Source organism: Haemaphysalis longicornis, unplaced genomic scaffold, assembly GCF_048455015.1.
Source record: "Haemaphysalis longicornis isolate Haplotype H1 unplaced genomic scaffold, Haemaphysalis longicornis Haplotype H1 scaffold_3, whole genome shotgun sequence".
NCBI lineage: Eukaryota > Metazoa > Arthropoda > Arachnida > Ixodida > Ixodidae > Haemaphysalis > Haemaphysalis longicornis.
This window is the reverse complement of record NW_027526335.1, coordinates 172,713,635-172,725,213: the sequence shown is the minus strand read 5'-3', so window position 1 is coordinate 172,725,213 and position 11,579 is coordinate 172,713,635. Positions and strand designations below refer to the sequence as shown.

At 46.4% G+C, this 11,579-nt stretch overlaps 1 long non-coding RNA gene across 1 annotated transcript; it reads left to right on the top strand.

The window, feature by feature from the left end:
- Window positions 1-1,089: 1,089 nt before the first annotated feature.
- On the top strand, window positions 1,090-4,416 carry LOC144173550 (uncharacterized). The gene is made up of 2 exons (XR_013323313.1): window positions 1,090-1,399; window positions 3,946-4,416. It is a non-coding gene; the product is annotated as an uncharacterized LOC144173550 (long non-coding RNA).
- Window positions 4,417-11,579: the final 7,163 nt, after the last annotated feature.

The following is an 11,579-nucleotide window of genomic DNA, read 5'->3' as shown; positions in this document are numbered from 1 at the left end:
AAACACTTGGTAGGAAGAGCCCCGGCAGCGGGAACAGAACTCAAAACAAACAGAAAACATCAACAAACCTCCGCTTCGCGACAATATGCTGCTAGAACTGGCACATTTACATTCTGATTTTTACATTCTGATTTACATTCTGAATGTCGAAAGTAATAAATGCAGGTGATTCTCAAATTGGAAGCACCTCTATTTGTCATATGCAAATATCTTTGCATCACGTTATTTTAACAGCAAGTTTTTTTCCGTGCGCACGGATACCGGTCGGGCTTGAGAGAGAGGAATCCAGGTAACTAAATAGCAGAGGCGACATCATTCAGCACGTATGTTATACAATGTAGCAATATGCCAGACGGAGGCCGTAACGGGTAGCGATTAGCGAATGTTATTTTTCCGCCCATGGCAACCACACTAACAACAGGTACGCCCAAAAAGGAACACATACATAGAGACACCTGCGCACTTAAGCCCGCGAGAAAGTGCCTCTTAAGCAGTCGAGACCGCACCGAATTACAAGAGCCGTAAACGGTGTCAAATAGCACGTCTCGGCAAGGCCACCATAAAGGCGCCCTGCGTTCCGTGGCTCCTGGGCGCCTTATGCACGAGCCCTTCCGGAGGCCGCTTCGAGGATTCCACCTTAGAGGCAGTCGAAGGCCTCAGAATGCATCGGCGGTCACGGCCTCGACCCCACTACCGCTCGGTGCCATCAATGAGCACGTCTCTTCAAACAAAAAAACTACGAACCAAAACAAACAGCTCTGCAACGTCCGGCACCGGCGGAGAAACCAACCGTGAGTGTACTCCGAAATTACGTCATCAAACCGAGGATAAACACAGATGGAGAGTACAAGAAGCAAAAAATGTGAAAGTGGCAGCTACTTGCGGCGTTTTGCCTCTTCGGGGTGGATGTTATCTCTTTGCTTCGTGCACTCTTACGTTTTTTTTCTTCGGTCGACGCGCGGCTTTTTCCGAGCGTCCGCTAGCGTGCAAGCGCGCGTGCAGTCAGGAACTGGGAACGGCCATGAATCGGACGTCCGCACGTGGAGCGTCCGGTTCTTGGGTCACCAGACAAAAAACAAGAAACAAAAACAATAATACAATAATAACATAAACATTCAGGGAGCACGGCTAATGCCCCAGGGAAGCGAAAGGCAGCGGGTAATTGCCGTCGCAGCGGCTGTCGCTCGCACTACCGACGACCCTGCCGCCGCTCGGTGCGCGATCTCCGCGCGCATTGGCCACCCCCGGAAAACCTCCTCGAGGCGTTTAATCGACGCACACTCTATCAGAGGGCTTCAATGCCAGTGGGGAAGACTATATAAACCGGCCGCCTTTGCTGGCGAAAGTTACAACCGTCAATTCCAAGCCTCCTAGACACGCACGTCAACACCCAAACAAGGTACTGATGCTGACCTATCATTCTTTTCTTTGGGAGAAGCTTTCCACATTTACCTCTAATCTAGAAATCAAGATAGCTTCGCCGCATTAGTATGATACTCGTTATTATTTGCTCAGAAATAGGAATAAAGTTTTTTGCCGCGCTAACTTTACAGTGCTTAGAGCCCAGCACGTGTTTGCAGTGCAAATTCGAAGAGAACAAACGCAAAACACAAGCTTGAATGGAGATATTCGTACCGTACACCTGCTGGATGAATTTCTTTCTAGTCGGGTGTCTCAAACAAAATTAGGTATGAGGTTCAATTTAGCCCAGTCCTGATTGACATCGTACAAAAATAGCGCCAGACTAGCTGCGCGAAAAAAACTTGAAAGCGTAATTCTTACTCATGCAGTATTTCCATGAGTTGATCAATACATTTAGTATTCAAATGCTTCTTATCCCTTCAAAACTATTTGCTTTGAGTCCGTACGTGTGTCTATTCTGCAAAAATATTCCGAATAATAAGCTCTTCGACTGTATTAACTCTAGACACTTTATCATGTCGATGACAACTCAGTGGTGAGCGCTGTGGTGAGCGCTCAGTGGTGAGCGCTGTGATTAAGAGAGAACACTAAGTCCGTCAAATGGGTAGACTCTTCTCGCTACGTTATGATACGCTGACGTACCTCAATACCCTCTACCAGGCTGTCAGGATTGACGTAGAATTTAATACTTTCTATACGACTTAGATTTCGTGTGGGTTATTATAACAAAGAAATTTGTACAGCTTCAAGCGCGTCAATTATTTAAAATGTTTTCCAGAACTCTAGACTCATAAACTTCCTTTCCCTGTTGGAACTGCAGTTTACTAAAAACTGACTGCCCCAGTCAGCTTTTCACAACCATGTAGCTACCGTTGAACGCTGAATATTCATTTTTAGGAATCATTAAATGAAAAAATACTTTTGGTCGTCTATTAGGTGGCCTCTCTACACTGAAGTTAGACATTTTCATATATTACTTTTCCCTACCTTCTCCAGATAGTTTAGAAAAATGTGAAGGTAAAAAGTATGTTTTACTCCATATATATCTTTATTTTACTATTTTAATATTTGCTGTGAAGTATTGATTTTTAAGCTACCTATGAAAGAAATATATGGCGATCTATGGCATTGGTATGCGGCAAGAAAAAAACGCCCTACATTATTCCCGGGAGAAAATGGACAGGTAATATGTGGTCGGAGTTGTACTCCTTCGAACACGAAATGCGTTATTAGAACGACGGCGTGATAATATCAGAAATTCAATGAAGATGCAGATATATAAAGACGAAGCTCAAACCAATTGTACGTCTATGTTTTGTAGCCTCAAGATTACAAAAAGATTATATATCAAATTCGAAAAAGAAACGCCGTCTGTTATAGCTCCAGTACACAAAAGCGGTATTTCTCATAAAATGCATACCAATACAATGCATTACTTTTTCCCATCGGAGTAAGTTTGGATACAATTAATAGCCGTTCTTTGTATCACCGTGCAGACGAAACGTCAAGACGAATCACTATGAACCAAAACTTATTTCCTGTTTTCGGATCAGCTACTTGTAAATATAAAAAAAACGAAGTTACACCATTTTTCTCGCGGTCATAAACTGTGCTTAAAATTCTTGCCATGGATACACGCGACGTTCCGGTATCCTCCACTGCTCCGCCGTGTAACCGTTGCCGTTTTCATCGTGGCCTTTACATCAAAGCAACTCGAGTGCCATTAGAATGTATTGGATTCTCTTTTATGTTTTCGCGTGTCAGCAGCGCGTGTCTCACTGAAACTATTGTGGCTAGTAATCATTTACAGGACACCTAATTCAGAAATGCGAAATTGTTGCTGAAGCCTGGAAGATATTTCTTGCTTAGTTGGACCGAAGCGATAGCGACGGTGTATCGCAGATCAGCGTCCCGCTGCCAAGGTTATTAACAATTTGTATTCACATTGCGATGGCACAGTAGACGCTGTTCCAAACAATGAACGTTATGATGTTTAAAGGTGCCATTTGCTTAATAAATATGTTTCAATGTCATGAAATGCGGCGTGGTTATCTTACTGCTGCTGTGAAACTCCTAAATGTAGTGCGCAATTGAAGTGTTCCAAACCTCCGCGGCTGCAATTTAGTCACCACTTGAAGGCTTTAGTAGTGAAATATACAGGAAGCTCTTTCTGCGCCACAGAGTAATCAAATACATTAGACGGGAAATGCATGCACCTTTTTCACGACGATGTATACGCGCTGATCCTTACTAAGTGGAGATGAGAGTAAAAACGCAACAGCAGTTCAGAAATACTGAAATCTTCGCTGCATGTATCTGAATTGTTGTCGTGGGACAAAATAGGAACAAAGAATTACCAACACCACTTACACGTCAATCACTGGATGTTTGTTGTTTGCTATCATCATTTTTCGTGATTACGGGAAGTAATAACGAAGTTCGTGCTGCTATAGGATGTTGTGGTGCCGGGTTAATTCGCGGTGGTATTGTATTCGAGCTGAGACATACATCGTTTGTTTGCAGCAATCCATTTATCATGCTGAGCTGCCGGACACTGCTCGTGGCCTTCGTGGTCCTCGCCCTGGTCTTCACCCTCGCCTCGGCTCAGTTCGGAGGCTTCGGTGGAGGACGTGGCTTCGGCGGAGGACGTGGCTTCGGCGGAGGACGTGGATTTGGTGGAGGACGTGGCTTCGGTGGAGGACGTGGCTTCGGTGGAGGACGTGGATTTGGCGGAGGACGTGGCTTTGGAGGTGGATTCGGCGGGTTCCGCGGTTGAAGTGATCTGTGATACGAACTAGACGATTCCGTGAGGAATTGGATTTTGATCGCCTGAGTGAATACGGGAGAAAATGGGAAAGCCAAAACGCAAAATGCCCCGTGGTCCACCTTTTTTCCGGACAGCGCGGTCCAAGCTCTACCTCGTACCAGTGAACTGACATCCTCACCACTAAGCTCCTGGACATGCACTGTCAATAAAAACTCATAAGCAAACGACTTTTCGGAACACCTATTTTTTCTCCGCCAGTGTGTAACCCTTTCCAATCGTCATAAAAGCTTTCCTTGATAGTTGACCCGGATGCGCCACATGGTCATGCATTACAAACTGTAGCATGCGTTTAGGGAAAGCGGCACTTACCACTTCCTTAAATGAAAACCTTAAGGTACGTTGCGATACAAATCGTATATTTTTTTCGCAGTAAAAGAACCGGCATTAGGCTAGATATAGCAGGAAAGGGAAGTTTAAAACGGTTTGTAAACTGCATGCTGTAGAAACTTTTTGGTCGCATTTCCAGTGAAATAAGGCGCTTTCGAACGTCGCCTGATCGTACCACTGCTGGAAAAAGAACACATCCGATATCATGTTACAAACACCCAATAATCTGGTAGCAAGTGCGACCATTGCGACCGCACTGCGGTGCCGTCCAAAATATCTAGAAATGCAGCTGCTTGAAATTTCGTAAACAAGTCTGCACTTACGGTAGATCTATTTCTGGCCTAAAATTTTCCGAAAAACACGCAATAGTTGCTTTTTAAAGCAGAAGTCTCGACTGGTTCCACAACGTTTCCCAGATTAAAACTGTTTCTATGTTTCAAAACATATTTTGTCTTTAATAGTGACAAGCATGCATTCTTATGCAGCGGCATCTCTGATACAAAAAGTCAAACCGCCAAAAAGGGCTCAAGATCTGACTTTCTATATCATTGCGTTCCTAGGTAAAAATGCATTACCATTGAATAACTGCCAAAAAATCTGGTTCAGTGGTTTAGGCAGTACGCAACTGATTTTTTTTTTGCGACTAAGCGTGAGGAGAACCAGCGCCTTTGGCTCCCACAATTGTTCAAACATTACCCTAAAATAGTTTCGAAACACTTTTTATCCACTAACAATTTGCGCCGTCAGTATATTGGCCAGTGCCGCCGAAACCATTCCTTGGTATCACTCCGTGTTGAAAAGATGAATCAATATACGGCAAATCTTCATTCTTTAGCGCAAAGGGAAAGCACAACAGACTAGAAGGGAAAAAATCTTAAAAAAAAATTTCGAGAAGAAAGTAACTGCTGAATAATTTAATTGGGGGTAATTGTAAGAACCGGCACTGCAACTTCAGCTCCATTCCAAAGCGGATGTCCATATGAGCCGGAGTTTCCTCCAACGGGCGTTTTTCAATGCCAAAGTTCTATTTTAAAGAGAAGCTTCAGTGTTCTCACTGATGCGTCTGTAATGCAAAAACGCCCTGCAGGAAAGCCAACTTTCTCCAACAAGGGTGAATTATCGTGGGTGAAGAAAAGAAAAAAAAATGCTTCCGGTGGACGGAATCGAACCTCGGTTCCTGGCGTTATGAAGCCGGCGTCTATCCGATTGCTGAATACTGAATAATTTTAGGCGCTAAACAACGAGGACCTGGAAAAACTCGTAGACACAGACAAGGCACCACTTCCAACTAAATTTTAATAGTGAAAAACCCTAGGGTAAATACACCGTTTTGACATCACGAAAACGTCACACCAACAACGCGTACAAACCTACACGGGTGCATCTAAGAACTCGAATTCTTTGAGTGATAATGCGACGACGGTGTACTGATGCACTTGGTTCCCGCCTTATGAATGAAGTACGGCTCCGCAATCTCTCTGTCTTGCTTATCTCTGAACCATTTTAAAAACGTTGCCCGTTTGCAGAGCGGACTGCAGTTTGTACCTTGCAGAGTTCACCTTTTGCAGTGCTCAGCCATGTGGCCACCAGCGTTGTTTTTTACTGCCCAACAGTGCTAGCGCTCTCTGTCGTTGAAACATCTGCCCGTTTGGCCAATATAAGACTTGCTGCAACTCATGGAAATCTCATAGACAACTCACATGGTGCGTTCTGTGTCGGCGTATTTAAGCGCAGCAAAGACGAGGACAGGAACACCGACGACGACACACACCCCTGTGTGTCGTCGTCTGTGTTCCTGTCCTCGTCTTTGCTGCGCTTCAATACGCCGCTGGGTACGAACTCGCCCAAACCAATACTCTCCTTAGCATTCTGTGTAAAATTCACCGTGCTTCTTGAAACACGATTGCCGCTTCCTTTGCGTCATCCTGGGGCAAACATTCGCCAATTTGCAGAACTCAAAGAACTTTAGTTCTTACATAAACATAGGTTTGCACACGTTGTCGGTGTGACGTTTTCATGACATCAAAACAGTGTATATAACCTAGGGATTTCACGAATAAAGTTCAATTGGAAGTTGCGCCTTGTCTGTGTCTACGTGCTTCCAATCTTTCCCGTTGCTTAGCGCCTCAAATTGTTCAGTATGTTCAACCAACTAGCCCTGCTCCGGTTTTTGCTATTTAATATCCGATCGCTCCATTTAGACATGGTCAAGGCGGTAGGAAAACTCAGACGACAACCAAAGAATACGTCACGAGAAAGCTTCACGTTTAACCATCGTCGTCGTTAGACGGAGTTGCATGATTTTTTGTGTCCCCATTACAAGAAGTCCAACGCCTCTTCCTCGGAGAGCAAATCTTTGGCGTCGTGAGCATCTGGTTGGTTTCATCACTCTCGCTAGCATGAACAAGAAACGCGTACAGCGCCATACGCTTTACGTGACATTCCGGGTATGCTCCTCGCAATGTGTTGGAAGCAATCACGGTTGTGGTAGGCGCCACTGTGGTGAGCTAATCCAAGCTACGATGGCAAATAAGGTATAGGCACATTGCGCTGATATTTGTCTTGCAAGCAAAAGCGCCGTTTTCTCGATCCTGGTAGTAGGGGGCATCATTTCTATTGTGAAATCTAAAATTCTTATCACAGCCCCTGTTCGTAACCTTAAATATACGTAAATTCCGGCGCGCTCCCGCGATACCAACAGCCAGGGTCATCACGAGTCAAGCACAGGCGCTGAAGAAACACCAAGAACGCATCTAAGGTAACGTCATTATAGCAAAGGCCGGGACGAAAGAACAGTTTAAGTAGCACAGATGAAAATCGTTAGTCATTGATATTTTTACCAGCCAATAAGACTTTAGATGATAAAAGAGGTAGGGAAGAACGGATACAGTCATCACCGCCGTCTTTCTTTACCCAGTTTTAGCGGTGCTTTTCTTTGTGTCTTTCTTTACATTGTTTATGTATGCCACTCCCTGTAGACCGTTGGCCCGGTATTCTGCCGGCCGCGGGTGATAACTGGCCAAGAAATCTCCCCTCCTATGTAGATGCCCTAGCGTGCTCTACACACAGCTTAATAAGGTAAGTTATTGCGCTCACAGCGGCCTCTTTCTTTTGCGAGGTCCCTATGAGCAAAACAGCAATTAAACAATTATTGCGTCATCATCTCCAGTTAGCGAAGAAGCTAAATATCAACCAAATTTCCTTAAGCAACGTGATTTGTAGAAGCAAAAGGTCTGGCCAACGTTGCTCTACGATGGCGAGCACGACAACTCACTCACACTGAACACGCTTGAAAAGGAGTGCTTGAGGCAAAGCTAACTTCATACTGAAAGTCAACCTATCGAAAAAGCAACAATGCAGGCTGACGAAAGCGCTAATACGCCTCACGTTAATGCCTGTGCGTATACTCTTTGTTTTCTTTGTCACGTTATCTGAAAAAGTCGCGCAAGTGAAGAACACGCGACGAAATACCCGCAGGGACGCCTGCAAGGCCCGTTGCCCGAGAACGGCCCCTTTCGGGGTCATTTGCAAAAGGTGTGCCGAGAACCTATTTAAATGTTATCGCAACTTTGTATCCAGTACCGTTTGGTCGGGACGCGGCTGGACACGACGGCAACTTTGCGCCAAAGCGACGTCTAACTGGCGGGAATACTTCAACAGCCAGCGCTTGTCGGCCAGCCGCATTATATCGGTTCGCTCACGGCCACTGCAAAAAAAAGCGTTTGAGAATGCGTCGTCCTGGAAATCTTAGGCTCAAACAACTTAACGCCTGCCAAAGGATACCGGCGGTGAGGCTCAGCCGTAGGAACTGGAGAAGGCATGCAAGTGAGAGCGTCCTCGACTGCTGCGGCACTGGGAGATGGTATCGGCTGCGAGAATGAGGCACTTTCGTCTGGGAGTGTATTGGGTCTCGTTTATTTTGAAGGGCGTTGCGTTCTACGCAAATTAACATTAATACTGCTACGCTGAAATGGGGAATATTTACGACGTCAATTGACGAACGATACACGACGAACGATACAACTTTGCACATGCATTGGGGACTTGGAAGCGTGAAGTCAAGCATAATCGTCGGTAGGCACTTACACCGCCTATCTTTTAGACCCCATGAGAAGAGAGGGCGATGTTTATTCTAGTTCTTTCTGCTTTAAACATGTCACCATCCTTTAAAGAAATGCCCCAATTGTAGGTGAAAAATTATACTTCTGCTCTCAGCTTTTAAAGCGCTGTTCAAGGTGCGCGGACGGTAGAACAACTTTCTGTCTTAATCGAAAGCTCCCACTTTCCGCACCTTTCTCGACTGCATTTCGAAGTCGAGCGAAGTATTTATTCCTTAGAAATAGAAAACTAAATCTGGTGTTTCCCTCTTTCCTTTAACGCTCACCTTCGCGACGTTCACAAGAGCGCATCAAAAAGTGCACAGGACGGTCCTAGCCCCTATTCTCAATTTTGTTTGATGGGCGCCATCTTCCTGAAAGTCTGTTCTATTTGCTTTCACTTTCACTTCGTACGCTGGCAACCATTAACAAATGGCTTTGACGCCATCTTGGAATGGCGGCACACAGGCAAAGTGGGTCGTCAAGCCGCAACCTCGTATGCTACCGAAGGCGAAGCTTTCCCGTGAGGCACCGCAGCCTGCGAGCAGTTCTAGCAAACTTACGCACACATAAGGGCCGACCGTTGTCTCGTTTCAAACCAGCTACTCTACCAATCTCTGATTCCACTAATAGTTGGTTCGTGTATATGTGCTAGGGGTAAGTAGGTCGACACCCTCTCCCTTTGAGCAACATGCAGTTCAAACATTTCTGCCGAATCCAAACTGAAACAAAGCCTTCCGCCTGTGCTGTTGTTGTTGTAGAAAAATTTATTTGATCCAATAAAACTGAGCTAAAATGAAGGTGGGTGGCCGGTTCTTAGTTCAGAAAGCCGCGAAGGACCGCTGCGGCTCTAGCTCGAGAGATCAGTCGTTCCTGAGTCTGGAGCTCAGGGCTGGTCAGCCCGCACTCCCAATGGTCGGGGTAGGGGAAGGGTGGTCGGCGCAGGCCTATACGAGATGGCACACCCATTGTGAAAATTTTGTGTGCAAATCCTAACCCTTCTCGACTACAAAGAATTCAAATAATCAGCTCTACCTTTAAATGTGACAAACATATATTAAGGCAGTAAGAAAGAAAGGTATTTTCTCTAGCTTTCCTGCATAAAAATTTCAGCCTCGCTCGGGACGTAAGCTTGTGCATCAAATTTTTCGCAGCCTGCGCGTTTCCGGCTTAGCCCACGAAACTTTGAGGAAGACTGTGCGTCGTATTGGGAGTATGGCAGGTTTGTAAGTTATGGAGGTTATATATCAGTGTTGAAATACGTTTGCGTCTGGAGTCTGCGACATAGTCAGGCATCGCAAGTGTGTAGAAAGAGATGAGGGGGGGGGGGGGGGGGATAGCGGCAGCTCTGGCGGTAGTCGTGGAGTATATCAGTGTTGTGACTGGGAATAGGATGGTTAGAGCGGGTTATAGTGTTTGCAAGCTGAGATTTGTGCCTTGTGAAATTCCAAGTATGAGCGAAACTTTCCGCATAGACTTTTTTAAACCTACATAATTCCCCTTCAGTACTTGAAGTAAGATGACGTTAGTTAAAAACGCTCTTACAAAACGCTTACGCAAGCTGCACCCATCGCGCGTTTTACCATTGCAAATTTTTGATGTCGCAAATCGTAGCGAGGAAGTTAAGGGAGTTATTGATACCTGGTTCCATGCCTCTGATACTTCCTAGCAGAGTTGTCAGGTTCTCAGAAGGAAACGTTGCCGGGAAATTGACGAAGGTAGCCAAAAAAGTCTTCGCCTTAAAGTGAATGTTTTACCCGCCGCGGTGGCTCAGTGGCTAAGGCGTTACGCTGCTGAGCACGAGGTCGCGGGTTCGATTCCCGGCCGCGGCGGCCGCTTTTCTGATGGAAGCGAAAAGCAAAAACGCCCGTGTGTACGAGATTTCGGCGCACGATAAAGATCCCCAGGTGGTCAAAATTAATCCGGAGCCCTCCACTACGGCGCGCCTCATCGCCTGCGTTGCGTCGGCGCGTTAAACCCTACAATCAATCAAGTGAATGTTTTAAAAGGGGCTAGGAAAGGCGCCATCTTCAGCAAGGCGATGTCCGTAAGTACGTTTACTGCGCTAAAGTTTATGTCTAATTCCCGCCCCCCCCCCCCCCATTTTCGTTCCGGTGAAGCCGCTTTACTGGGCTCCGCTGCGAGGCTCCTCCTCGCCACGTCCGACCCCTCTTTCACAACTGTTTCTCTCCTCGCAACAACTGATGCCGCTTTCCCAAAATGCGCAATCGACTCACAACGGCGGTAGCGCCGTTATCAGGTGATTGCGGAAAGTGAACAGAAGCACGAATGGGCGAAACACGGCCGAAAGCCGCCGGCATAGCCACCGGTGCCACCGACCATGTAGCCGCAGCCATGCATTACCGCATAAAGTTACACCTCGCCGGGTCGCTGCGAATTCCTTCCGGTTGAAAAGAAACTTGCCTGTTTGGAACGGCAGCGTGAGATCGTAATTCTTCAGCTTGAAAGCCATTCCAAGCGACATTTTGACTGCTATTTTCCGCGCCTAGGTACGCGCCCATCACCGGCTGCCGATTTACGAGTGCACGGGTCAGGGATGGAAGGAGGTGGGCGTGCACGCGCAGATGGGTTTCGTGCCGCTACCAATGACATGGCTGTTCGGCCGGTGGGAGATTTAAAGGTAAAGTCTTATGGCTCAATGCGGCCTGTCAGCTGTCCTCCGTGATCTAGCTGTTTGGGTCTGGGTTAGCGTGTTACACAGGTAGTGCGATGCCTACGACGGTCGATGGAAACGGACAGCTTGAATAAAGCTCGAGGCCATCAATTTCTAATGCGCTATGGGACGGACACATGTCACTCGCTTGAAGGGAGAGCATGAATTGAAGAAGCGTCGACCCGAACAGAAGCGCGAATGGGCGCGGAAAGAACGGAAAGCCGTTGCCGCG